Here is a 27785-nt window from a genome sequence, read left to right as displayed (position 1 = left end):
GCTATTTACGGCAGTCCCCTGTTAAGTGATCACTGCTCACCCTGGGTATTTATGAACGTGAAATCACTTTTAATGGTGCAAGATCATCCCCAAATTCAGCATCTCTCCTTGCAGCTGGAGTATAGATAGGACATGTTTACTTAAAGTGCTGGAAGTTCAAATATTTATCTTGTGGTTTTGATGACTGAACAATCTGTACTGTGCTTGGGGACTACATGTGCGTCTCGGAGGGAGCAGAGGTCTGCAAAGGAAGGCGCAAACATGTTTGTCAATACAGCGGAGCCCCCCGCCACCGCTTCTCGCCTCCCGGAACACGATGTTTAAGAGGGCATGAATTAATATAAACAGCCTGCTGATGTCCGTCTGACAGAATATGTGGGAAATTGAGTTCACCTTGAATTTATGAACTGGGAAGGCTATTTCTTGTGGTGATTAATGGTGAGTCACGGAGCAAAGCCGAGGCCATTCGCAAGCCCGTGCGCTATACGTCGGGTGTCGTGGGAGTGAGAACAGTGGGAGAGCAAAGAAAGGTCTCATGACAGTCTGTTAACTAATTTTCATGTGCCAAGTGAAGACGTGTCCTGGAATTTTGCAGTACTATATTTAGCAATGCTGAGCGTCTCCAAAGAGAGGCTTTGTAAGATGCTGGAACAGGAAGAAAAATACACACAGGTATAAAAGCACTCTAAGAAAGCAATAACTTACACACGTTAGAGGGATATCTGACAATACATTTACTGCCAGCTGGGGACTGAGATGTATATCCAGAAGGCTGACGAACAGCAGCCTGCCCAGCCTTGCACTTCTGCTTAAATACGAGCGCAATAACAGCTCTAGCGTGGCCTTTTTCCCCATAGATTTCCAGGGATTTTACCCTGGGGATCTGGTGCTTGTCTGGGCCATTCCTGTGTGGCAGATCTCCTTCCAGCCCAGCCTTGCCCTCTTCCCGAGAAACATCAGCAGAATCCCAGAGATATGATATTTGGGGGATAGTTTGGAATATAGGGGGATAGATTTGGAATATCAGTTTGTGCTGATGGTAAAAGCAATGTCAGCGGAAGAAGGCCAAACCTCAAATCCTACATGTAATGTGATGGGGCTGCGAGCTGACCCACGACATGATGGAGCTTGGGCTGAAGCTGGCCTGGCTGCCAAACCCAGCCCTTTAGGTGCAGCCATTCGTAATGTATGGCCAGGGCAAGGTAACCCACGGGTATGCTAAATCCTCTGTGATCCTACAGGACAAAACTCCAGCTGCAAAAAGAGCCCCTGCAGGCTACTCAGCCTTTGTGCACAAAGGAATAGGGTATTTCATTTAAGGGGGCTTACTTTCTCTGATAACATAAGCTGTTTAGGGTAGGACCTGTGCTTTTATGCATACAAGCAATCTCCAACACCGCGGGCCTCTTTTTGCCCTTTAGAATCCCAATGCAGTCTTCAAATTCAATATTCAGTAGTATTGCAATACAGGACCAATGTTATTTCACACCTCACCATCCACAGTTTGGTCCTCCTGCTGATTAGCATGGGGAAGATTTCCCACATCTTCATGGTGTACTTCCCCATCTCATGCCTTTTTATTTGCACAAATGAAAGGAGAATTTCACCCTGTATGACCCCTCAGAATACTGTCCAGTTGAACCGTGGTACAATAAAAGCCATCATTACCAGCTGGCATTATTATCAAATATCTGCAGGGCAAACAACCAGGAATGAACCTGCTGCCATACACACAGGTTTCTTTCATGAAACAGAGAAAAAGAAAAAAAAAAAAAGAAGAAAAAAAAAAAAAGAAAAAAAAAAGATGGGGGAAAAGGGGAAAAACAAAACCAACAAAAGAATAATGCTATAGGGTCTCCCCAGTAGCACAGGGGGCACAAGCTAGTGCTGTGTATATGGCAAAGCAGCAGAGGCCCGAGGACATGTTGTCCCAGTGCCAGGGTTGCCAGCATCCTGACAGAATTAGGAAGTCCTCTCTCGCAGTTGCCCTGTAGACATGAAATTACACAAAGAAAGACTTCATTAGGATCCCAAACTAAATATAGTCAAGTGGGGAGAGTGGAACGTTCGATTTTCGCTCCTGGCAAGCAGCACAGCTTCCTAACCTTTAGGACATTGTTTTAACTAAACTGGAATCCTGCACAATTGTGATTCTGACAGCTCAGCGCCTAGGAGAGGAGGAAATGATGAAAACAAAATCTTTACCTGGGAAAACCCTGAGAAAAGCACGTGTCCTGATGGCAAAGTTCTTGCCCAGCTAAAATGCTGCTGTCACTGGGAACAAAGGGCTGGAAAATTATTGGCGTCAATGAGAGTTTTGTATGAGCAAAGATCACAGGGTCAATGCCAAACAGACTGTTTGCAGCTCCGAAAGTCTTAGAAAACTGTGGATATGACAGAAAAAACAGCACTGATAGAGAAAAACAAGCCTTTCTGATCAATTAAGGTCCATCAGCATCTTCTCTGGGACTCATTCCTGGCACAAGAGCCCTGTCCTGCCCCAGGATGTGTCTCAGCACCACCAGGTCCCCCGGCACAGGGACTCCTCCGTGGCAAGGAATGACAGCACCGAGAACCCAGCTCTGCAGTCCGGCACGGACTCCCAAGCTTGGTGTCCCTCGTACAAGAAATACCCTGCTGTTTCTCTGAACATCATTGTGCCATCAAGGAAAAGTCAGGTTTGGGGTCAAGTAGCTTGGGAAGGAGGGAAAAGGGAGGGAAAGGGGAGCCAGTGGGGCTGGGGGAGATGAACAAGAGCACAGGGTATATGAAGAGCCCCAGGCTCCAGACCAGCAGTTCCCAAACTTCACTTGGAGGTCTTTGCACAAGGCTTGCATCAACCACCCTGCCAGCGAGCAATCCTCTAACAGGGGTGTCGTTGTAGGGCTGTCACACTCTGTCCTTGCCTTCTCTGCACAGGGAAATGGCACAAAGTACCCACAAGGCAGCAGAGGGCTGGCCTTCCTCACCAGAAAGCCAAAGGCACCTGGGTGTGCAACTCCAGCACATCAACTCTCTGCGACCCACACGAGGTTAGGAGTTAGGTGTGGTGAGGCTTTTATGAATCTAGTCCTTCTGCTTTTCCTGGCTCCCTATAAGTATCAACAGTTACTAACAAAGGGCCAGAAATCCCGCACTCCATCTGTCATCCAAACAGCATCCACCGAAGCGAGTGTAACGCTGGTGAATCCAGCACACGATGCTGTAACAGGGCAGGAAATCCCAGGAACAAAAAGGACACATTAGGAGATGGAGGGGGATGCAGGAGGAGAAGCATCCAACCTGTAAATTATATCTGCTATTTCCCCACAGCTACATCAGTATGGGTGGGACCTTTGATGGAAATAACTCTTCCATGGGAACACTGCGCGGGGCGAAGCTTTCAGAGGGGCATCCCACCTCGCCTGTAATGGAAAACCTGAAATAGCATTTTGAAGACGTCTCCCATTAAGCATGCTGCCTCCAGCAGATGTTCAGGGGATAGGGAGCATGAGCAAATGCAGCTGAACTGAGAGAGTTTCCAACCCAATGGGAATATCCACGGACTGAAGGATGCACAACCCTAGGAGAGCGTTCGCAGTGGGTCAGCTAAGTGAGTTAGGTGAGTTAGGATAAAGGCAGATCCATTTATTCTGATTCCCAATTATCCCCAGGCAGGCCTCTGCACTGCCCTGAGTGTACAAATCCTGGGGCAGGAGCACGGCATGGGGTCGCCTTCCCCTCTCCCAGCTCGGGCCATGCCGCTGGACCTCAGCCCTGGCAGCTCCCCGGACAAAGCCGCTGGCAGCCGGGACCAGCAAGGGCTGCAGTGCTCCACAAACATCACTGTTTTAGGAAAAACATCAGCAAAGAGCAGTCACGTGCTACACTCCAGGAGCTGAAGGCGTGAGAAGGGCTTTAAAAAAAAAAAAAATCTATTCATTGAAGAAAAGCAATCCAGAAAAGAAACCAAAAAAGGAAGCAGCCCTGATGCAGACCCCCCCCAGAGCGCCGCATGGCAGTGTGAGCAGCGGAGAGGATTTGGACAACAGCACCAGGCTGGGACAAGCTGTCCTGGTGGTACCCACCCTCCTGGAGGGGTACAAGGGGCTGACCCCTTGAGGGCAGGGGTTCCCAGGATAGCTCTGCTGCTGCCATTCCCATCCCCACGCTGTGGCCATGCCCTGCTGCAGCACAGGGCGATGCTCAGAGCCGGTCTGAGGCAGCTGTGTGCACCCCCATCCCCCACCAACCATGGCATGGGCAGGGGCAGAGCAGGGGAAGGGGGCTTCCAGCCCCGCTCCGTGCCTACCTTTGGCCATGCTGTGGCTCCCACCAGGGAGGGACGGGTGGCAGCACCACGCTCAGATGATGCTCTGCTGCAAGCACGGCACCAGCAGGGTCAAAGTGACATGTGGGTCTTGTGTCTTCCTCCTCTGCCAGGTATCAAAGACCAGCATTTGTCCCCCCTTTACATGCAAGCCCCTTGTGCCTGCCCCCAGACCTGTTGCTCGTGGGCAGAAGCCCAGGCCAAGGATGTCACCAGCAAAGTGCTCTGGAGCTGAGCGCAGAGGTGGAAGGGTCCAAAAGAAACACCAGACCTACCGAGCGGTGAAAACGAGCTCTGCCACTGTGCAAGAAGGCACAGGCGTGTATAATATAATATATACTGCACATACCGAGAGACAGAATATACTTCTCACTGTAAAGTGTTTTATATGCTAACCATCAGGCATACACCAAGTCAATGGATGCTGGCACTTTACATAAATATATGATGATGCAGTGCTATATGTAATAAAAATCTGGAGCACAAAATATGGAAGCAATTCAAGAAAACAGATCTCACATTTTTGCCTTTGTTACAGTCAGATTCTGACATGCTCTGATTAAAATTCAACATCTGCATGCATTTAAAATTAAAATATATAGGTATCCATGTTTTCCTCCTTCCACAATGTTTTACTGCTGCCTTTTTCTTCTTAAATATTAAAAACATTACATTATTTTATTTCAGATGTCTCAATATATTACACATCACCCTTTCACCTCAGAGCTTTGGTTCAAATCCAGCTCTTCGCTGAGGAAATAGAAAACATCTGAAAATATTTAGTAGTCTCATCTCAGTGTCTAATCACAGTCTGCTCTGACATGACAAAACACAACAAACAAACTGGCTTGCCACAGATGAAAAATGTTTACACAAAAATACTCAGGAGTGTAAGAATGAATAAAGGCATCTCTAACTGCATTAAAGCCCATGTTGTTAAGTAATAAAATAGTTAGCAGATAATCTGAGCTGCACCTGCCCCTCTCAAAAAAAAACCCAAGAAAAATAAAAAAAGCAGGTGATTTAAAGACCTCGCAGCCTAGCAGGTCCTGCCTCATGTTTTTCTGTTATTGCAAAGCAGAAAGATGTGTCAAGCTGCAGTGCAAATATTGTCCATGGGCATCATGGTCTGCAGAGCCTAAGTACCTCGTGATTTAGGAATCTCAGAAGAAAACTTTATTGCCAGTAAATCTTCCAGGACTAAAATATATGTACTTTAAGAGGGACGAGCATAAATAAGTCGTTGTCCTTGCTGGGGAATTCAGCCATTTGGTGGGTGGTTAGGAGAGCAGCTGTCCCAGTAGACCTCATGGTGGGCGCTGGGATGGTGCACAGCACGGTTCTTCCTCCAAAGCAGTGACAATTAACCAGGCAAGAGACAGGGTAGGAGAGAATTAAAAGGTGCAGAGAGGTGCAGGACCTTCCCCAAAGCCAGTGGAAGACTCAGCCACCATAGCCTCAGGCCTGCACCTCCCTTTCTTTGACAACTGGTCCCCAGTTTTGCCTGGCCCACAGGCATCATGCATGAGCAAGGGGCAGGTGTTGGCATCACCATATTTTGTTCTCCAGCAGGCTCAGCTTTGTTTCCTACCTCTATTTTTCCAGGAGCAAGAATGGAGAATATTGCAAAGGGTGTGGTGCTTATGGGTTGGGTTGGACTTGCAAGTCCTCGTGGGCTTGCCACCTCCTTCTGCTTGGGTTCAATCCACCATCTGCTGAGGTTGATGGAGGAGGATGCAGCAGGGCAAGAGGCTTTCCCCCTGACCCTGGATGCCTGACCCTTGATGTCAGAAGCATGTCCTTCCCCAAGATGTAGCAAACCCTCACTGGCACAACCGATGCATCTCTGGAACCAACGAGGTTCCCTCTGGCATGTTCATTCCCCAGGTTAGGCAGCAGGAACAGGCAAGTTATAACTTTCCTTATGTTTTTTCACAGCTCCAATATAACCAAAAAGCGAGCATAAAGAAAGAACAAGGCTTCCTCTGTATTTCTGTCCCCCATCTTCAGATAGTTCCCACTCTTCCCGGGCTTACCCCACGTGGGCCCTTATCAAGCTTTGCTCCATAGACCTTTGAGGAACTGGCTCCATAAACTATTTCTAAGCCATTGATTTCCAACCTGCAGAAGCTGACCAAGACATACAAGAGAAAAAATGTTAAAATCCATTGTCTTGTCCGTCAGTCTCTTACAATACCTTTTTTTTAGGAAGCTGTTGTATTTCCTGCTGCAATGGCCAAATTAAATATGAATAAATTAACATGACATTTCATTACATCCGCTTTAATGCAAAATGATATGTACCCCTTAATTCAATAAATTAGGTAGTATATTTTTTTAAGGGAAAAATACCGGTGTAGCCTAAGCCTTTGCAGATCTTGGCATGTCTACAGTACACAAAGGACCGGCCAAGGAGACACCCAAAGGATGGCCATCCTCTGGAGGAGCCTCCAGAAGTGAGGGCTCAGCTAACAAACCTTGCTGGGAGGAAGGCTTGCTCTGCCTGGGCACAGCTCTGGAGGATAATAATTTTCTTTGCATGTGACTTAGGCAATATCCCACGCATTTTCCATTATGTCTTTCTCCACAGCATCCCCTGGTCTGTCTTTGCATGTATTGTCTGTGCTTCATATTCTTTTGTTTTCCCTCAGCTGTCATGTTTTCCTTGTGCTCCTTGAGGAAATCTCTCGCTTTGCTAACTGTTTAAATTCAGCATCGACAAGCACGCTTGTTCACACAGCCTTTACTTCTTTGCACTTCTTTATCCCCCTGCAAACCTATTTGAAATTAGTTCCCATTTCAAGATGTGAATGTCGCTCCAATCAGCCATGTTGGCCTGCTAGGCAGTATATTAGTAAACTATTTCTCCAGGCTCTTGATTGACATTGTTGAAAAGATATTTTTCATGCGTGTCAGTCTTTGCGGGGTGAAAACGCCTTTAACATGCTCCTAGGATTTACATGGGCTTCCCTGGGCTGCTGCTGCCAAGTTCAGATGCGGTTGGAGCATGTGGCATTCTTTGTCCTACTCTTATTACATTTTTCTTTTTATCCAGCCCTGCTACATATTTCTTATTTTTCATATTTCTGCCCTGTGATGTAAAGATCAGCCAGTTGCTGAATGTGCCCTTGTCATGCCTGTCCACTCCAGCGTGAGCAGCTCCTGCTGTGATCACTGTGGTTTCTCCTTCCTTCTTTTCTTTCCTTCTTCTTCTTCTTTTTTTTTTTTTTTTGGTTTGGTTTGTGTTTTTTTCTTTCTGTTTTTGTCTTTTTTGTTTGTTTGTTGGTTGGTTGCTTGGTTGGTTTGGGTTTCTTGTTTGTTTGCTTGTTTTTGTTTTCTTTTATTCATTTATCTTCTTTTTTAATATTTGAAGACTCAGACCTTCAAACAGCAGAGCAAGATGTCACATGTCAGCTGAGCCATGGCATGAGACTATACTCTCATAGATGGGGACAAACACAAAACACCAACATTTGCTTTCATCTCAGCACGCAGAGGTCAGGCCTTGCCTCTGGCTCTGCATGCAGCCTTCCAGCCCCAGAACCACAGCTGTCCTATGTCCAGGCTGTTTTCCCTTCTTTGCAGAAACAGCCCTTTCTGCTCACGTTCTTCCAGAGCTCCATGCCACCCAAGCCATGGCCATACCAGTGACATCTCCACAACCTCATTAAAGATGTCTGCAAAAATGTAGCTGAGGGCTGGAAGCCTCAAACACAAGCATGGGAGCAGGAACAGAAAAATAAAACTTAATTTCACTTGTCAGATGAGTACATTTGGATCGGAAGATAATGGAAAAAATGTCTTCTTTCTCAGAAATGCAATTGCATGCCCAAGTGTTGGCTTTACATGACCAAGAACCATGTCCAGGAATGGCATTATGCTTCCAGGATGGATTGAACACATCACCCAGCATTTGCTCACTGCTTTTCTGGTTCACTTGAAAAGTGTTTTCTTAAATGATAATGTGGTCTTCACCCTGGACATACATCCGTCTTTAAGTCACAGCACTGTTGATTCATCCCTAAGAATGGTTTGATCAACAGCACGGCACCTCAACATCCATGTTCAACACCTTCCCTATGACAGACCTGCCACCAAAATGGGTCTCACCCATTTTCTTGGAGCACATCAGCAGGTTACAAATACTAGTACAGTCATAGACTATGCTTTAAGCCCTAGAGCACTCAAAAATAATCAACAAGTCATAGAGCAGGAAGGAAAGTCACACAAATATTAAGACACAAGCATTTCAGATGAAGTTGATTCCCATGTTTACTGGTCAATATCTCAAAAAAAAAAAAAAAGAAAAAAAAATCACCTGTTTCTTTGGCAAGCAGCAACTGGAGAGCTTTCTTAAATTTGTGGCAGTAGAGTCCACACTCAAATTGTTCTCCTGATGGAAATCCAACAGTCTTCTCCATCACCATTGTGGGTAGAGGACAGGCCACCGATGGGAATAGTTTCACAATTCTTTTATTGGAAGCATCTGTAGAAACCATAAAACAACAACTACAACAACAGCCACACAAAGCCATGTTTTCTCACTTCTTTCCGAGCAAGGAGGGTGCCAGAGCGATTCTCCCCTCCCGCCCCACTGCATGGTGGTTTCCTTTGTTCGCATTTCACTGCCTGGACCCAGCAGAGAGATTTATGGGCTGGTGCTGAGCTCGGGACGCACACAGCACTGGTCTCCAGGGGCTTGGTCTTGACCAGGAAGAATGGGGGTGCAGAAAAGTTCCTGCAGCTTCAGGGAGGAGGAAATTTGAGGGAGGAAGGTTATTTTGGGCCAGATTCCAATGCCTTCCACTGAGCAGCAGCTCTCTGAAAAACGAGCCCTGGTAGCTGATGAGACTCTTGGTGGAGAATAAGTCTGCGGGGTACCACACTCAGGGACACAATGCCTGGGCCAGGACCGACATCCTCTGTGCTCCCCTCTCAACTTGGTCCCCCTCCCAGTGACGAGAAGCCTGTTTATTTCACCATCAGACGATTTCCCATCAACAAGGGGTGCCAGGAGCACTTGCCAGCCCTGCCGAGAGCAGTATTTTGGTACCCAAGCTCTGCTGGGACCTGAAGTGTGCTCTGCCCAGCCCCACGGAGAGAGGGCTCTGTGTGTCGGGGTGGTGGTGGTGGTGCAATAGTGGGACATGAGGTCCTGCTTGCTCTCCTTGGCTTTGACGCACGCTGTCTGTGAATTTCGGTAAGTTACCACATCAGCCCCGAGTCACCCTACCCCAGCGAAGCGGGGACACTGTGTTTCCTGACTTGTCAGGCTCTCGTAAGGAAGAAAGTCTCCTGATTTGTGATGGGTGGGAGGAGGAGGCCGGAAAAACAAAACAGAGAAGAAGACAAAGAGCCTGAAGTAGAGCTGCTCAGCTCAGCAGAGGCAACAACGCTCTGAGCACGCAAGGTTGTGCACATAAATATTCACAGTCTGTCCAACATCCACCCCTACCCGAACCCCTAGTGATGGCCAAAACCTTGTAGGAGCAGAGCTCCAACACTCCTGGCACTGGTGACAGCCATCAAAGTGGAGTTTTTTATCTCAAATACAGAAAGAGGGAAGCACTCCTGCCTCCACAGACCCTTCCTCATGGGTGCAGACCCCAAATACCTCCGGAGGCTGGATTAATACTTGCACAGCACCCAGCATCGTGGGACTCTGAGCCAAACAGGGTCCCACATATACAAAAACAGTGATTTTTTTTGCAATCCTATGCATGTGTGTGTTTTTGTGGTGCATGTGCTCATGATAAACATAAACCAATAAAACAAACCCAAGTGAAATACAGACTGGGAAAAATGTAACCTATTAAAGCCACACAGAAAGGTTTTTTTCCTATTCTTGCTCTTTTTCAGTTTGTCTAAATATACCTCCAGGCTTTTTCTTTTGGTTTAAGTGTGCTCTTTCATGGATGGTTTTCAATGTATGTTAAAGTTGCTGCCTGCTGCCAGCTCGGATTTTTGTACTACGCGTCTCGGCTTTCTGTTCTATTAAGACAAAGTGCTGGCACCGCTCTTCGGCCGAGTACATTGTTCATGGTACTGAGCAGCGATTTTCCATATCTGACTGTCTTTGGGTTCACCCCAGGAGGAAGGGTGAGCCTGGTTTGTTAAGCTCTTGTTTCTCAGAGAGCAGCAACATCTGGAGCACGGAGCAGGCTGCTGGCACGCCTCAGCGGAAAGGAATTCGGCACGGGGTGAGGTCTGCCCAGCTCCAGAGGTGTCATTGCAATCGGTTCTGGTGACGGAGAAATAACGAAGCCCCCACATAAAGCAGCATTAGGAGCACATTCCAAGCTATGCTGTGTTGCTCAGGGGTTTTGTTTCGTCTAACAGGGAGCCAGGAGGCCCAGGAACCATGTAGCCCTTCGTTCTCATCATCTGAAACTACATTTTGCTCTCCTGCTACACAAGGTTTTTACACTTGACAAAAGCTTGTTTCCCTTGTTGTCTAACTCAATGAGTTAGCAAAAAAAAAATCAAGGCAGGTGTAGAGGTTGAGCTCTAGCACTTGATTTCAGTGCCACTTTTATAGGTCCTTTGAGGCACTCCCAAAAACATATCCCCAGTGCAACCATTACCTGCATGTCACGGTATGGAAGCCACTTTAGGATGAAGACAGGCAGCTTGCAGCATGGTTAGCTATTTGTGGGCATCCTCCATGCTTCTGTCACGCACAGGAGATTTTCAGCATTTTGGCCAAGGTAGACAAGATGCCTTCAAGCAAGCTGGTGTATTGTTTTGGGATACAAAACCCCCAAGATCTATAGGGGTCTATCTATCACCACACCTCCACAAACATCCTCCTTTCCTCATGCTCTCCACCTTCCCTTGCCTTTTCCCTTCCAGTACTGTTGGAGAGCAATGTGTACAAGAAACTTCGCTAGATGGTGCTTTCCAAAGCAATGCCGAGAGCCAGTAACTGAACACCACCCCACTAAAATGTTTATGTCCTCAGGTCTCCATGTGCGTTTGTAATTGTACTTGCTGCAAAGCCAGCCCACCACCACGAGTGGAGATAAAAGCTATCCGGCATGCAATCCCTGAAAGTTTATTTTGGCTGCCAAGCCAAATGTGGAGATAGTCTTTAATTAGAAGTGTTGTCTCTGCAACAGTGCAAAGCAATAACAACAACAGTGGAATTCGTCTGAAGTGTGTGCTCCCCTCGCATGGCTATGGTGAATTAAGCAAAAATGTCAAACTCAGTCTGCAACCAGCAGACATATTCCATCACGTTAGATGTTTACACCGTACGGTAGCCTGACTATGGAGGATTGGTGAGAGCAGACATCTTGACAAGCACTGGTGATGTTCACGCTTATTTGGATTGATACACAGAGAAAGACCCTCAGATGTCTCCCTCTCCACCTTTCCAAATTGCTGTGATGATAATTAAGAAAAGGCAGACATTGAAATTAATGCCTGCCATGACTTCATTTTGGGCAGATCTATAGGACAGTTTACCCAGAGAAATCCACAGAGAATCCTGGTCAGGGTATTCCTCACTCCCAGCGACATTTATTTACTTAGATGTGACTTATTCAGGGACCAGAAATACTTGCAAAAATCAGCTTATCACTCTTAAAGCTTTCTGCTAAAATAATAACTCCATATGATTTTATTTGAAAAGCTTTACACCTTCCTGTAACGTATAAAGAAACGGTAATTACCTAGGGAAGTTCAGGGGTTACAAAGACCACACAACTGACTGCATGGTAGCACTTTGCCCCATCACAAATACGTTGCTTTTCTTACAGGGAGAATAATATTTTAATAATGTATGATGTTCTTATGGGGTCTATTATTATACCGGGCTGTAAGTCTCACCAGAAAAGCCCACTTTCCCACTTTTTGTTTGTTTGTTTGTTTAGTAACAGAAATCTAGCATACTCCAACATCAGAAGAAAAAAAAATTAACTGGAACCTTCCAGCAACTCTTTAAGAAACTACTTTTCCTCATATGATGACAACGTGATTTTAAGGTAAAACATTCTCAAGACCTACCAAACCCAGAAATAATTGCTCCATCAAATGAGGGTCTCTGGTTTGAAGCCTGGGGGACCAGCCCTGCTCACAAGAAGCATAAAGCTATCGGTTTCCTCCTCTGTGCCAAACGCTGTCAGTACCCCGGCCCCTTGCCAGAGCACATCGAACACACCAGGCAGAAAAGAAAACTAAGAGTGAAAACAAAATGGTCAAACCCCTCCAGGCCCTCGGCTGGAGCTCCACAGGGTCAACAGAGGCCAGGACACAAATGTGAGATTCATTTCTCCCCACCTGCAAGAATTAGCCTGATTATTTAAATCAGACTAAAGAAGAAAACCCTCAGTGCTCACTTTCTGCAACATGTTTACACTTTTTTATAAACCAGGGCATGCCTAGTGTCCCTCAAGTGACCACACTGAGTTGCAAACCGAGTTTATCTCAGCTTGGTAAGACCTATGGAAATGTCAAAGCACAGTGTCTTCACCTGGAGCTGCCCTCCTGGTAGTTTGCTCTTAGCTACCTCAAGTTAAAAGCTGTGTCTGAAACACCTGACTACAAACGATTCTTTCCAGTGAAATCATGTGAAAGCAGAAAAAACAATTTTCTTCCTAATAAAAGCAAGGCCTTCAAGACCGGCGGAGCCAACAAGTTAATCAAGTTTCCTACTAAACAGGAAGTTGTGGGACTGTGGCAGGAGGAGCAGATCTGTGTTTTGGCTAGAGAAAGAGCAGAGAGGAATAATATAAATTAACCACTGGGTGCTTTTTTTTTTTTTTTGTTTCTTTGACAGGAAAATAACCTTCAAATGCACCGGTTTGGGCAGTATGTTGTTTGATAAGACTGGCAGTAAAATGAAAGCAAGCTGCAGCAGCTTCAGAAAAGGGAATGGTAAAGCCACCACATGCATGAGAACCATCATAATTAAACCAGAGACACACCATTAATATTTCTTGTGGTTGTTATCACACTAGTTGTTATCATCACTAATTAGAGCTGCAGCAATGCACTCAAAAACAAAACACTGTCGCAACATTTGGCATTTCTGCCCCTGAGCAGGATCCCACTGTGTCGTTCAAACACAGAGCAGAACAAATAGCCCCCGTCCCAACAAGGTTTGTAATACAGCGTGTTCTCTTGCAGGGCTTACAAAGGAGAATAAACTCACTGCTTGCTCCATTCTCATATGTATAAAGCAAGTTCCACTTCCAAGGGCTTGCACGTTTTCCTGTCGTCAGATGGGCAATTATTCCAGTGTATCTCACAATGGTGGTGATAGACCAAATCAAGAAGAGCTAAAAAAAATAGAGACAAAAATGCACTAGTGTCATTACTGCAGAACATATGACCCCATTTTCCTTTGAGCTACCAAGCAGTACTATGGGACATGTGCATTCATGTGAAAATAAGCCCAGCCAGTCATTGAGATATATACAAAATGGATGGTTCACGATCATTGTTGCACTGGAATCACTCGACAAAGAGACAGAGGGAAGCTGTTGGTTACCAGGCACCTCAGGAAAGACTACAGATACAGAGAAATTTAATATTATAGTCACTGTGGACGTGTGCATTTTCATCTGCAGACTAACAGGCAGGCCTGTGAAAAGAAATGAAGAAAAGCATGCTCGTTAGATTCAAAATAACTGGAAAAAGTTGTGTATCCACCAATTCAAAAAGGGTGGAAGTCACTGAGTCACGCCAGCTGAGGCCATTGAATAGGTCATTGACCAGCACTCCAAGGTCCTAACAGGCACTATGCCCTTTATAGCTTTAATCCTTTGAATTAGTAAAGTCCCAAAGACTGAAGAGGCCATAGAGGAAGCACACAGGTCACATGCTACCTGTGTTCTGTCAGTTCTTTGGGACTTAACTTGCAGAAAGCAGTAGTATTGAACCCTCAGTACACTGAGTAACTTGAAAGCGTAAGTATTTGTTGGATCAAAGTGTGCATTACTTCAAAAGCATAAAATGCCTAGATATTGAAGGCAATAAATCTTCCTCTGTAAAATACATGCATATATAATTTATATGATAAGCTTACTGAGATTTTTAGGTTGGCTTCCAACAGACATGAGATGTAGGCAATTATGTTCCCTAAGAGTGAGTCTGTCTGTCCCCTCTCAGTCCCAAAGAAAATAATTTTTGAGCCCATTAGCCAGTTTCAACCAATTTTGGCAGAGGGATAGAGGTCTTGAGGGTACCAAGTTCCCATATACTTTGTGGTAGTAGGTGACTAGGTAGGAGTGTCAGGCTTATTAATGCATGCCTTGAAGGAATGGGATCAGCATAGACACAACCCTTTCTTAGACCTCAGAGAATCCAGAAAGACCTCATGAATGCCCCAACAGACATGGAGTAGTGACAGATTCAGTCAAAATTCGTGTCTCATTAGACATCAGCAAAATCAAAGCATAAGGCTCAAAGCAAATGTTTCCCTGTTGATCTCCTGCTCGACAAACCATCCATTTCTCCTTCTTTTTTTTGGTCCTGATGGCAGATACGGTACCTTCAGAGCACCTTCACATCACAGCTAGCAATTCTCCGCTTACGGCTTTTGTTTCTTTCTATTTAATGGGAGCCCCATTGCATTTTTATGCCTTAACTCTCTGCTCATAACTGTCAGGCTATCTCCTAACATATGGAAACAATTCATTTTCTTTGTCATCGTTTGGATCTGAAACTAGGGTACTCTGAAATGTAACTATACATGAATTTCCCTGAACTAATTACATAATATTTATCCTATTTTCTTTAAAGTAATACTCGCTAGCTAAGAAATGAAGAACTGCATTGCTTATAATAAACTCTGCATGCTACATTGTAATCTAAACTGTACAGTTATATATGGTGAAGAACTAAAAGGTTTGAGTTATTCCCCTTGGCAAACATTTTTTTAAGGATTGCTTAAATAAGCAGTACAGAAACCAGATGTCATTTGGTAAGAGTATCTGAATGACCAAAAATTTGCTGTCTGGGTATTTTTTTTACTTTATAAAAACATGAGAAATTCTTTGGATTTATATCATATTTAGCAGCTGTGAAACAGTGCAAACATCTGTTTGTACCTATAGGGAGCTGACCTGCGGGGTCCTCATCTCTTAATCACCAAGCAACAAGCTAGTCTCATATACATAGTTTATTGTTTTCTTTTCAGCTGCCTCCTGCACTTCAAAGTTTTTATACTCTCATGTTCTATTATCGCGGCAAGAGGGACAGTCCATTCATTATAAGCCCAGATCAGTGCAACAACTGATCAAAATTTCCATAAAGCACCATGGACCCAGAAGTGCCCTTGAACAGAGTCATAAGCAACTTTCACTATGTCATTAAAAAATTGTTGCTTCCCTTTTTTCTTTCCAGCATTCTTGATTTTTTGTTGTTGTTGTTGTTGTTTAAACATAAAGACTAGAAGAAAAGAAGATGAAAAGGAACAGAAGTCTTTTATAGCCAGTCCTCTTGAGGGAAGAGGGGTTGACAAGACAACCCCATGAGGTCTCATCCTCCCTATTTTTCTAGGTTTCTACAATTGCCAGTTATCATAGGGAAAAAAATGATATTTCTTACCTCAAAACAGTATCCTAATGACTAGAGAGTAGGAGAATCCAGTAACTTTATCGGCTATCCCCCTCCAGAGAGGGTCTCCAGCTGTACGTATGTACAACACCCAGCCTAAGTAAGATCCCAGCCTCCTTCAGGACTTATAATATAAGGCAGGGGAGGGAAAGGGAATTTACTTGAGAGAAGCATTTTGCCCTGCTCTTTACAGCTTTACTTACACACACACACACTATCCTTTAGTGATTTAGCCAGGAGCAGAATTTTTCAGCCTCTGTGATAATCTCTCCTCTTTTTTCCCTAATGTAATATTGACCTTGGGACCTTGATTTTTATGCAGTGAGAGAAAGGTGCAAACAGCGTGAAAGAAAAGATTTGTGGGCCTTGGACATGAGAGTGGAATCAGCACTCCCAGATATACTATGAGAGCTTAAACTATAGTCTGAACTAAGTCTGAAAACAAATGGGAAACACTGTATGATTCCATCCCATTACAGTACAAATAAATCATTTCTGGAAATCTAAAACAAATGGCCCGAGCTCAGCTCTATGGATGATCCAAATGCAAAAAAGCTGCTAATTCTAAAAGGCAGATGCAAGTAACCAATTAAGTAAGAATGCAGCAAAAAAATAAGGAGTGTAACTTGTTTAGCAGGAAGATGTTAAGGCCATAGAAGTGGGTCTTCCAATCACCTTTTTTGGTATTCCTGAGCAAACATTCTTTTTTGCTTACGTTAATATGGAATGTATTATGACAACGTTCTTATGGATATCCATGCCTTTTGTCTATCAGTACTTGCAGATACATTCAAAACAGCTGCAAATATTTTTTAAATTATGTAAAAGTTCCAAACACTTTGAAAAGAATATTAATATCCCTTTAAAACAGCATTGTATTATATTAAATTAAGGATAGGAATTTACAGAACAAAAAAATATGTTGTTAGCATTAACATTTTCACTGTTCTCAAACACAGTCATCTTAGATAAGGCTTAGGATTATTTTGATTAAATTTAAAAGAGTTATGGTGTTTGCACATTTAGATGACAAAGCAGATAATCACACATATAGATTACAAGGAAAGGTTTGTGTTCACAAAGTTCAGAAGGTTTTTTTTTCAACTATTTGATTTTATATATATATGTGTGTGTGTACACATATATAAATCACCTCTCTTTACAACTCTTGTCTCTCTCTCCTATCTGCAGGCCATCATAGGTATACCACCTCTCCTGCTGCAGATGGAGAAATTATGTCCCTTAATGCTACTTCCTCAGTCTTTATCTATGCAGTTGTAAAAATAATAATAATAATAATTTAGAAATTACCTCAGAGGGATTTGCAGAAGTGATCTGACAGGGGAAGTATCAGCACTTGCAACAAACCTCTGTGGTGGCCTGTTCACATCTGTAACGAGGAGGCTGGTAGCACACCAGGGAGCTATGGGACAGGAGCAGCTCTATCTGTCCCCTCTTCCAGACTCTTGGGGAAGGAAAAATAGGAATTAGTGCTTTTCCCTGGCACACGGGGGCAATGCCATTGTAACAGGAGCATTGACACTACCAGAAGACCACTGCAAAGGTACCATGGGCAAGCGCTGAAGATCAAGGGGTCTCCAAGCTCAGGCACAATTTCTTACAGGTCCCACCCAAGAAGTGGGATGGGAAATCTCAGCAGCCATCACAGCCTGCCACATGGTCCTGTGGACCATCCACTCCACAAAGGCAGGAGGACCAATGTATTGACCCAGACTCCTGCAGAAAAAAAAGAAGAAACGGGGAGAAAGAAACCAGGATTGCCGAAACACCATGCTCCAAAATAATCCTACAAAGGCACGCATATGCAAAAGTGATTGCAACTTGGAAATGTGTTTTGTGGCTCTCAGGTCAACCATGGTTTTTAGTTTTAAGAGATGCCCAACATGCAAGCTGGAGGTATTATAAGCTCTGCAGGCAAGAGCTTTCCTGTCTTTCTTCTGGCTGTTTCTTCTGTTGTGGCCTGTTGTATCATTTCTTTCTGTCCAGCCTCTGCAGCTCCACTTTCAGCCTCCTAGCTTTGATAAACAACATGATAAATAACAGGGAGGATGGGGAAAAGAGGAAAGAATAAAGCTGATCCATGTGCTAACTCCATTGATGGGAACTTATGGGCTGTTATTACTTTTCATTTTTTGCTAGGATTAAACAGCTAATAAATACAGATTTCATGTCCCATAAATAACATTGTGTTTGTCAGCTCACTCAAAGAATAATCGATAGTTAGTGCATGAGATTTTCCAGTACAAAAAAATAAGCTCTACGTTTACTTTTCCCAGATATACCTATGCATTCTCTATTTGGTTTTGTCCCTATCTAAAATACCAGCTACACTCTCACGAAAACCACCTTGAGTGACCTAATTGCAGGCAGCTGGGTGCCTTCAAAACTTCTGGAAATAAGACCTAGACCTAAATAGTTCCCACATCTGGGGAGGCTGCCTTTCTGCTTGGAAAATCAGGACATGAGCCCTGGTCAGAAACTGCCATCAGTCCTGGGCTGTCTCCTTGCTAGGACTTTGTCTCGGTGGAGCAGCTTTTGGATGTAACTGCCTTGGCGCTGTCAGCCCTCCTGACACGGGCATTACATCTCTGCCAGGCCCACGGGGTTACAATTCTTGGAAGTCTGAAACCACTCTACCCTTTGTGAGCTGCAAAGTGCACAGCCCAGTGTCCATGTGAAGGAGAAAGCATTGTGCCAACCCTCACTGAGATGGGTTCATGGTACAGTCATCTCTGCTAAAAATACGGGGGCTTTTCCTTTCACCCGTATTGCAGTACCAGCCACTGAAGTTATCACAGAATCACAGGACTTATTTATATTTTTTTATTTTTTATCTACTCAAATAGGTCACTACTTGTGCTCTGCTTGTTTGGGCAGAGGCACAACAGCATACTCAACACATGAGTTTTTTGCTTTGCATCTCTACCTTCCACCTCACCAGTGACATTTATCAAACCTGCTCTTTCACCTGTATCTAATTTAAAGGTTGTATTCCATCCATTAGCCTCTGCTAACACCACCCTAGAGGCAGAGCAGCAATATTCATTTGGCAGTACCTGGAAATCTGTCCTAAAACTTCAATATCAAAAAAAAAAAAAAAAAAATTCTTACACGGTACAGGTAATTATATATCTCAGCACAGGGGCACCATTTCTGACACCACAGACTCCTGTCCTTCTCTCTGGCCAACTTTCAAGTGTGCAAAACCATGCAGCAATTCAGCATCAGGAGGCTGGATGCTTTTTGTATGACATTCCCAGAAACCCCTCTAGTTGCCACCCCAGTATTCCTCATTCCCCCACATTATTTGCTCTTTTCTGGGCACATAGCCTGGGGTTTGTCCCCACCAGCTGCAGCCCGTGCACGGCCCACCCGAGCAAGGAGGAGCTGAAATTTGCTGCGTCTGCACATGGAAACAGCCCTGCTATCTGTGCATGTGGTTACCTGGCAATTCCAGCCGACAATTTTTGGATTATAATTCCATTACCCGTGCAGCTACCAATTCTTGCAACCTGCCCCTGCCAAGAAAACTCCAAGAGAAACAAAATCCCTTGAAACCCCTGCTCACAATGCTCCAAGTTGCTTTGGCAGCTTCCTTCCAAAATTAAGTGATTAAAGCAGTGCTAATGAGACATTCATTACCTGCACCTTTTTCCTTAAAATAAATATGCAGGCCTCCGCGCTACAGGTGCATGCAAAATTGCTTAAATAGACAGCTTTGAAGCACAGAAAAAATAATAATAATAATTTTTTGAAAAAATAAAGGACAATCTGGCAAAAGGTTCCCCAAATACTTGAAAATATAACTGAATAAATAACTCCTTTTTGGACCGAAATCTGCAGACCTTAGCAGATGTGTCCAAGCTAAACGAAACATCCAGGGAACTGGATCTCCTTTCTGATGAGAAATAATGAAGAGCACTGCCCTGGCAAAGAGACAGCCTGGAGGAGCCCACTGGTCTTTTCCAGCTCCGACTTCCGTGATAGCTCCGAGTTATCCTTAGGCACTGGCCCGATGCATCAATGAGGTTATTTAGTGCAGACGCGGGCCCCGGGGCTGCCAAGCCTACATCCATATTGAACTGGGTGCATTCAGATATTCGCGGAGTGAATGGGATTGTTGGGTGCTCACAGTCAAGCACATGCCTGTGTCTGTGCAGGGTGGAAGCACTGTAAAGATGATCACATGGAAACAGGGAGAAAGACCCTCTTAGGAAGCAATGGCTTTAGAAAAATATGGGGGTAATTCTTAAATTTCCTAGTGTTTTTTAAAATGCCACCATGGAGGTGTCAGCTTAGATTATAAGGGGAAAAGCTAAGGCACATAAAGAAATCACATTCCACAGACCTGCACGGAGGTGTAGAGGGGATATTTTCTGTGGGGCATTTTTTTTTTTTTAGGCCATGCTACAACAGTACCTGCCATTGTATTTGCAGGGCAGGGTGTAAAATCTGCTTACGGGATTTTTCGCTGCACGGCTCTGCTCTGCGACCCTTTGCTGCGGGGCTCCGAAGGTGAAGCCCTCGGCAAAACCCTTTTCCTCAGCAGCAATGGGAGTGGGAGCAGGCCCTGCGTTTGTAAATATTAACTCATTTCGAATGTCAGATTATTTACTCTCCGCTCTTATAACCGTCCGGGCCAAATGGACGGGGTCCAAGTTTGTTAACAATAGATCTTGGCTAGGACACGCCGTAGCAAAGGTTAAATCCTGTTTGTCGTGCTCCAGCCCGGAGCCCCATTGACTCGAGCGGCACCGGCGGCTTTGGGAGGGCGACGGGCTCTGGCGAGGAGGTGAAAAAAGACAGCATCCTGTGAAGCAAGGCTCTTCAATCTCAAGGTAATATACGTAGATGTACTTGCTGTTCACTGAAAAACTGCAAAAGCATCATTACCTTTCTGCACGATGTCCCCTTTGCTCCCAGTCCTCGTTGCCACATACTCGTTTCTGCAGGCTGGGCATGGCCCACGGCACCCCCACTGAGGGTTACTGCTCTCACACAATGCACAAGGGCCCTGTCAGGCATTTAAGCATAAATAACCATATATATATATATATACGTATATACACACAAGGAATTTTGTTCTGTGGTGCTGTTATGAGGCTCCTGCGTTGCTCCACATTGCCTCCTTGCTCCACACCACCCCCATCACATTACACGTGTTGCATGGCCCTGCAAAGGCAAAGGCAAAGAAAGATTTTTAGGGCCATGTGAAGACCTGGGAGGGACGGACCCCACTGTCCCTACAGTACGAGCCACCCCTGTTTGAGGGGTCCTGTCTCTCCTTATTGACCAACCACACAAGAACAAGCAGAGGACAGCAGCTGCCATTTGGCCACAAATCTCCAAATTCACACCCAAAACCAAGCACTGGGCAGCAAGGAGGCAGCGGGCCATCTTGAAACACGCAAGAGGGAGTCGCCTGCACCAGCAGAAGAGGAACATTTACCCATGGCAAGGCAGGACTGAGCCACCCTGTGCATCCTCCTGCCGGGCCACAGGACCGCTGCTGGCCCCACTGCGCCAAGACACGCCGATCCGTCGGGGCACGCGGCGTGCTTTGCCCGGCGTGACCCCCACAGATGGCTCACGAAGGAAGCGCTCATGAAGCCAAGCGGTGCACAGAGCAGCTTATCCAGGAGCACTCGCGTCCAGAGACATTCCTCCGTTGATTAGGGAGGCTGAGCAGGAGCCAGGGGCGGGCCGGCAATCTCCTTCCTCTGGCTGCAGCCTTACCGCCACGGCTTGGATCACACCTCTCGGAGATGCTCGGGTCGGGCACGGGAAGTTCACGGCTGCAAGCTCGCCGGCAGGGAAGGGGATGCAGGGGAAGTTCACCGGGGTTCAGCCAGAGCCAGGTCCGGAACGACAGGTCTGATAAGAAAAGAGAGGGTTTGCAATGGACATGACCCCCCACCCCGGGAGTCCTCGTCTCTTCTCCAGATGGTGCAAGGTGCTGGGCACTTTGGGAACGGAGAACCAGGCTCTGCTCTGACAAGCTCACAGCTTACAGCAGCTTGGGAAGAGCCAGAAACAGACTGACTGGTGCACCTCACCTTGACAGAAGGCAAAGTTTCCAGGTGGAAGAACCCCGTTCCTCGCCTCTTCTGGTGCCTTGTTGCAAGCCGTCCTCCTGAACACGGACAAGTTTGCTGCAGGGAGCACTTTGCAATACAGGAAAGACTGAAAAAAACCTCTGCGGCAGCCAGGGTCAAGCCATGTCATTTTCATCCTCGAAGCCAAGAAGAAGACAACACTTTGTACCAGGGAGCAAACCCAAGGCAGCAGAAGGACAGAAAACACAGGAAGCGTTACTCAAATCATCTCCGCAGTGAGCGGAGGGACCGCAGTCGAGCAAACAAAGAGATCAGATGGCCATGTGGGACAGATCAAGCTGACCACAAAGTCTCTGTCCAACAGTTTTTGATAACTGCCAGAGCCATATGTTCATGAGGATTTGGGGAAAACTGGGAAGGGCGTGTGGGCTTGGAAGTAGCCTGGCCACACTTGGAGCTGCATAGCCACAGGAGGATGTAGACTCCCTGGGTACAAGAGGGGTGCCTTTGGCGTATGGCCCCATGCTCTGCTTGGAGAAAGAAGCTGGTAGATCATTTTTCTCACCTCCTTGCCGGGCTGTGACCAACATTTTTGCGTGCTTTTCCCAGTGTTTGGTCCATCACTAATGAGCCATGTGTTGGGGGAATTCTTAGGTCATTTATTTTGCATCATGTCTGCTAGGAGAGGTAGCAGGATGGTGGCTAATTAGGAAAGCAGACAGATAGCACTGAACAAAGCCAAGGGCAGAGGGACCGTGTCTGCGCGCACGGAGTACGGCAGCCTCCCTTTCTGCCAGCTGCCCCATGACGTCCACGCTCGCCACAGGCAGAAGTTGCACATCCTGGACAGCCCATCCTGCCCTTTGTGCAATGTCTCTGAAAAAAAAAAAAAAAAAACACTTCGCTCATTTATTTTGTCAGCTGCTCCTTTGGTTATTTAGCGCATTCCAAGGAGCGCGAGGAAATACGACGGATGACGTCCTGCAAAAGCCACGGCAACAGTTAGCAAGAGTGACTGGCGATGGCGGGCACCCCGCTAGCGATGTGCAGGGACGTCTGACCCTCCCAGAAAACCACCGCCAGCCCTGGAAATGTGTGGTTTGTCACCCACTCCTCGGTGGGTGCTGTGCCAGGTCCCTTTGGGTTTGTGCTGCACGTTGCAAATTCAAGACACTGGAGATGGGACACAACCAGCCACGACTGCAGGCAGTGGCTTTGGCCCCTTGAAAATGGAGTGGAAAGTATTTAGCCCAATAATATTACTTCCTTCTGGCCCAGTAATATTACCATTACATCATTATAGCCTTCCCATGCAGGCTGCTTCCCACCCTGCTGTCTTTTCATCCACGAGTGCTTGGACACGGAGAGCTTCGAAGCTGGCCCTGGGCTTTGACAGAGCCTTGGAGTCCTTCTGCAACCAGAACAAGACGTGTCTCTAAAAGCATTGCTCCTTCCCATGTAGGTTTGTTTTCTCACACACACACATACCTGGAGGAGGGTGTGATGGAAAAACTCTCGTTTCCTCAAAAAGACAGCGACAACTGCTGAGAAGCTGTTGGATGTTACCACCCTCATTTTACCAGCTGTGACCAGACACAAAAAGGTCGCTCAAGGAAGCCAGGACCAAAGTAAGGATTTTATAAATCACATATTCCCTTAGCAGCAGGAAGAAAACAGAGAGCAGTAAGTCAACTACATGAGTGCCATCTTCTCCAAGGCCAAACCACCACGCCAACAGCAGTGAGGAGCACAGTGGAAACCACCTGCCTCTTGTTAAACCCTCCTCGTCCTGTTGACATTGGGTGCAGGTCCCATTGCTGAGGCTGGGTTTTGAGTCATACCACCGTTGTTTGGGAACCGTAGACATGGCCTCTGAGAAGCAAACCTGAATCAGTGCTGCTGGCCAGCACAGAGGGAGGAAGCTGCACAAGTGATGCACAAGATCCAAGCTTGCTCCCCTTTGCTCAAACCCACCACTACCTCCTGCCAACAAGGTGCCAAAAAACACCAGCCATGCGCAGAGGTGTGCTCCTGGCTGCTGGTGAAACCCGACACAGCCATCCCCAGGATGTGGGGTCTTGCCACCAGCACCACGGCAGCTCCCAAAACCCTGCCTCACCTCTTCCCCCACCACCTCAAAGCCCCATATAAACCCCACACCATTCCCCAGCTTCCTGCAGGACCCGTGCTTTGCATACGCCTCCAGGAGACTTTGCCTCCATCAGCAAATCCAGCTCAGCTCTGCACCTTGCTGTAGCTCCCCAGGACTCTCACCTAGAGCAGAAAACACCGCAGACGCTTCTCACGTCAAGGGTACGTGGGTTTTGCAGGGGGTGCAGCCTGACTTTCTGTCCCATATGCTGGTGTAAACCCAAGAGCTCAGCGAAAGCACAAGGACAAAGTCAGAAAACTGGCCAAAAACCCAACAGGGAGGGAGTTTCCAGAGCATTTACATGGCTGTGGCGATGGAGGGAGCATCCCCTTGGCCAGGGCTGCCCAAGTCCTCCCCACTGTCCGGAGGCAGCGATGCTTCCCAGGTGGATGGGACCAGAAACCAGGTTAGCAAATGCCACCGAGCCCATGCCCCGCCACCTAATGTAAACAGGGCTGTCAGGCACAGCGAGTGCTGTGAGGCTTTAATCAGAGCCCCAGCCCAAAATGGGGCCCCAAAGTGGGCTCCTCCACCAGCTGGGAGGGGAAGGAAGCCCGTGGGCTTTGCACCTCATGCCAGCAAGTTTTCTGCTGTGGAAGAAAAGAAATTGTGGGGGTTATGCCACGAGCTGCCCAGCAGTAGCTGGGAAAAATTGCTCCCTGATTTTGCTTCTGAAACAGGTCCCAAGTTAAAAAAAAATTCATTGGGGTTTGGGGGCTTTTTTTTTGGGGGGGTGGGGGGTGAGCATGGATAGAGCTCACTGATGGTTTTTCTCCACTGGCAAAGCCCAAGGATGCTGGGGTGGGAAGTTCCCATCGCTGAGCTGCCAGCAGCTCACCCCTTTCCCCCAGCGAAATGATCCAGGTTAAGAAAATTGCAATGGAGGGAGTGAAGAGACTTTTACGGGTCTGGGTCACCCCCGGGATGCGGTTCACAACCCAGCCCACAGACGGCTTCATCGCCCCACACGTGTAGGGGGACACTGCATCTCGCCCTACACCCTGCTGAGAGTTACACCCCACCACCCCGTTACAGGACAGCCACAGTCCCAATAGAAACAGGGAGAAAAATTCGGCTTTTTGGGTATGGAGCTGGCCTACGCTGCCCAATTCCTGCATGCTGGTAGAGGAAAAAGTGGCCGAGGTAGGAAAACACCAGCGCTTTCTGTCTGAGAGTGGCAGTAACTCCGTGAAGTGGTCAGGAGTTTACAAGGGCTCGGAAAAAATTACCTCGTTTTAGTAAGTGTTAATTATATGACTAATTAAATGGAGAGGAGGTTGAAACACTCTCCTAGTCATAACCTGCGTGCTCCCAGCCCAGTCCTTGCGTGACAGAGAAAACAGGGAATGAATCCTGCTTGGCCCTCATGGCAGGAAGTGGCTACTAAACTGGCTCTAACTTCTAATTTATTTATCTGGAAAGCTGCAAGGAACTGTTTTAAAATTCACCGACGTTTCTGCTACTTAAAAAGAAAAAAAAAAAAAAAAAACACCAGCCATTCAGTAAAACACATTTGGAACAGGCTGAGTTTTAGGAAAGAGATATAAAAGGCCACTTTGTTTATGTTTTTCAGCAATGGTATGTTGGCTTCTTTTCTTTTTTTAATGATGGCGAAGAAAAAAAACATTATGTTAAATCTCTTATCTTCACACAAAATGGTTGCAGCTATCACAAAACACACACATTGTGTCATTTCAAAACACGAGCAGGCTTGCGGGCAAACATTCTCCAGATTACCTCCTCTCTCTCTTTTTATTTTTATTTTTAATGACTTTGTTGACATTAATAAAGCTTAGCATATTCAAGTGAGGTGCTTTGTTCCTCCGGTCAGGTCTCAATCACATCCTTCTGGAGAAGTACAAGGGAACCCTGGGGTCTCAGCCTGGTCCTCAGTGCCTCCAGAGCCCTCTCTGATGCCCAGCACTGCTGCATCCCCCTCTCACCCCTCCCAGGGGCTTTAAGTGGGAAAAAAACAGTGCCCAAAAGTGATGAGCATGGGGCTGCAATGCAGAAATCTGTAAAACAAACTAACAAATCTCCCTCCCCCCCCATCAGAGATTTCTTCTCCATCCCAAAGGACTGCACCACAGTTCCTTCAGGCCCAGCTCCTCAGTTTTTTATGGTAAATAAAAGTGATGCTCTGAGCCTGCTGGGACGTGGCGGAGGTTGCTGGCAAATGGGTGCACGCTGTCATCTGCTGCCCTCCCTCCCCACGGCTCCCACCCACTCGGGCAGGACCAGGCTGGGCAACAAACCCTGAGCCAACCCCAGCTGGAGAGCCAGCCCTGACATCGGGGAAGCCCAGCCAAAAATAAGCTCTAAATATAAGAAAAATGTGTGGGGGTGGAAAGCAAGCAGCAGCTGTTCAGGTGTGAGGTGCCTCGGTGGGCTCCTCACAAGAGATGGCTGCGGGCTGATTTGATCCATAGCATGCACAATGAATTGTGAACACATTGCTCCAGGCACAGCCGGAAGGATATTTTGGCAAAGCTTGGTCCTTCGGTGCTACTGGGACCATCAGACATACCTGTTGGCCACCAAAAGGAGGGACACCCCATTTCCCCAGAGCATCCATTGCCCTTCCAGCACATTTCACTTGCAGAGATTACACACTCCAGCATTCTTCTCCATCCCAAATCCCCTCCTGGTTCTGTCAGAAGTGGGCTGGACTAAAAGGTGCTTCAGTCTCCCCCCATACAGCCACCCTGGAGTGGGCTGAACTCATCTGCACAGCTTCTTCACTCCACAATTAGTCCCTGGCCTATGTCATTTCTGAACAATGCAGGTGGTGATGCCTCCAAGTAGGCAAATAGCCTGGTAGCCAGGACAGGAAGATTGACAGAGGTGCAGAGGTACAAGATTTATGAAAATGAGGAACTGTTTGAACAGAACTGGCCAGAATATGGCCTGGCTGGTGGGCCAGGTTGGCATACATGGCTAGCCAACAAACCAGCGTGTGCACAGCCAGCCAACCAGCACGTGCATGTTCAGCCAACCAACCCACCCAACCAGCACGTGCACATTTAACCAACTAACCCAACCAACCAACAAGTGCAAATTCAACCAACTAACCCACCAAACCAGCACATCCACATGCAACCAACTAACCCAACCGACCAACATGTGCACATTTGACCAACCAGCACATGCACATTCAACCCACCAGCCCACCCAAACAACATGTACATGGCCACCCAACCAGCACGTGCATGTTCAAGCAGTCAACGAGCACGTGCCCAACCAACTGGTACATGCGTGGCCAACCAGCCCCTCCCCAGCTAGTGCTGCCTCCTACCCCACTGCAGCATCATGGCAGAAGACAATCCGGGGTTTGGCACTGAGGACCGAAAACTTTTGGGGAAGCAGGACTTGCCTGTAGAATCCATTTGAAACACACCCCACCGTCACTCCCCCGATTGCATCCTCAAGGTTATGCTTTGCTCTGATAGCTGTGGTCATCCTGGAGGTGTCACCAAGCCACAGGGACACCGTGCAGATTCAGAGACTACAAAACCACAGTCTGCTTGCAGAGAGGTTTTCTCCTCCTGCAGCAATAGGACCTCTGAGGAGCCCCACCAGGTCTCAGCCACCAGCAGCTGGTTTGGGATGCTGCCAGACCCCATCAGCAGGAACCAGGAGGGATGTCCCAGAGGCTGGAGAGCTGGTGTCCTCACCAGGAGGGTCA

At 46.7% G+C, this 27785-nt stretch overlaps 1 long non-coding RNA gene across 1 annotated transcript; it reads right to left on the bottom strand.

Moving 5' to 3' along the window:
* Positions 1 to 5468: 5468 nt before the first annotated feature.
* LOC125183054 (uncharacterized) lies at positions 5469 to 16085 on the bottom strand. The gene is made up of 3 exons (XR_007164129.2): positions 13464 to 16085; positions 8628 to 8795; positions 5469 to 6439 (listed from the first exon to the last, which is right to left on the bottom strand). It is a non-coding gene; the product is annotated as an uncharacterized lncRNA (long non-coding RNA).
* Between the last annotated feature and the right edge of the window lie 11700 nt (positions 16086 to 27785).

The sequence above is a fragment of the Anser cygnoides genome, chromosome 5 (assembly GCF_040182565.1).
Source record: "Anser cygnoides isolate HZ-2024a breed goose chromosome 5, Taihu_goose_T2T_genome, whole genome shotgun sequence".
Lineage (NCBI taxonomy): Eukaryota > Metazoa > Chordata > Aves > Anseriformes > Anatidae > Anser > Anser cygnoides.
This window is presented reverse-complemented; position numbering and strand designations above follow the sequence as displayed.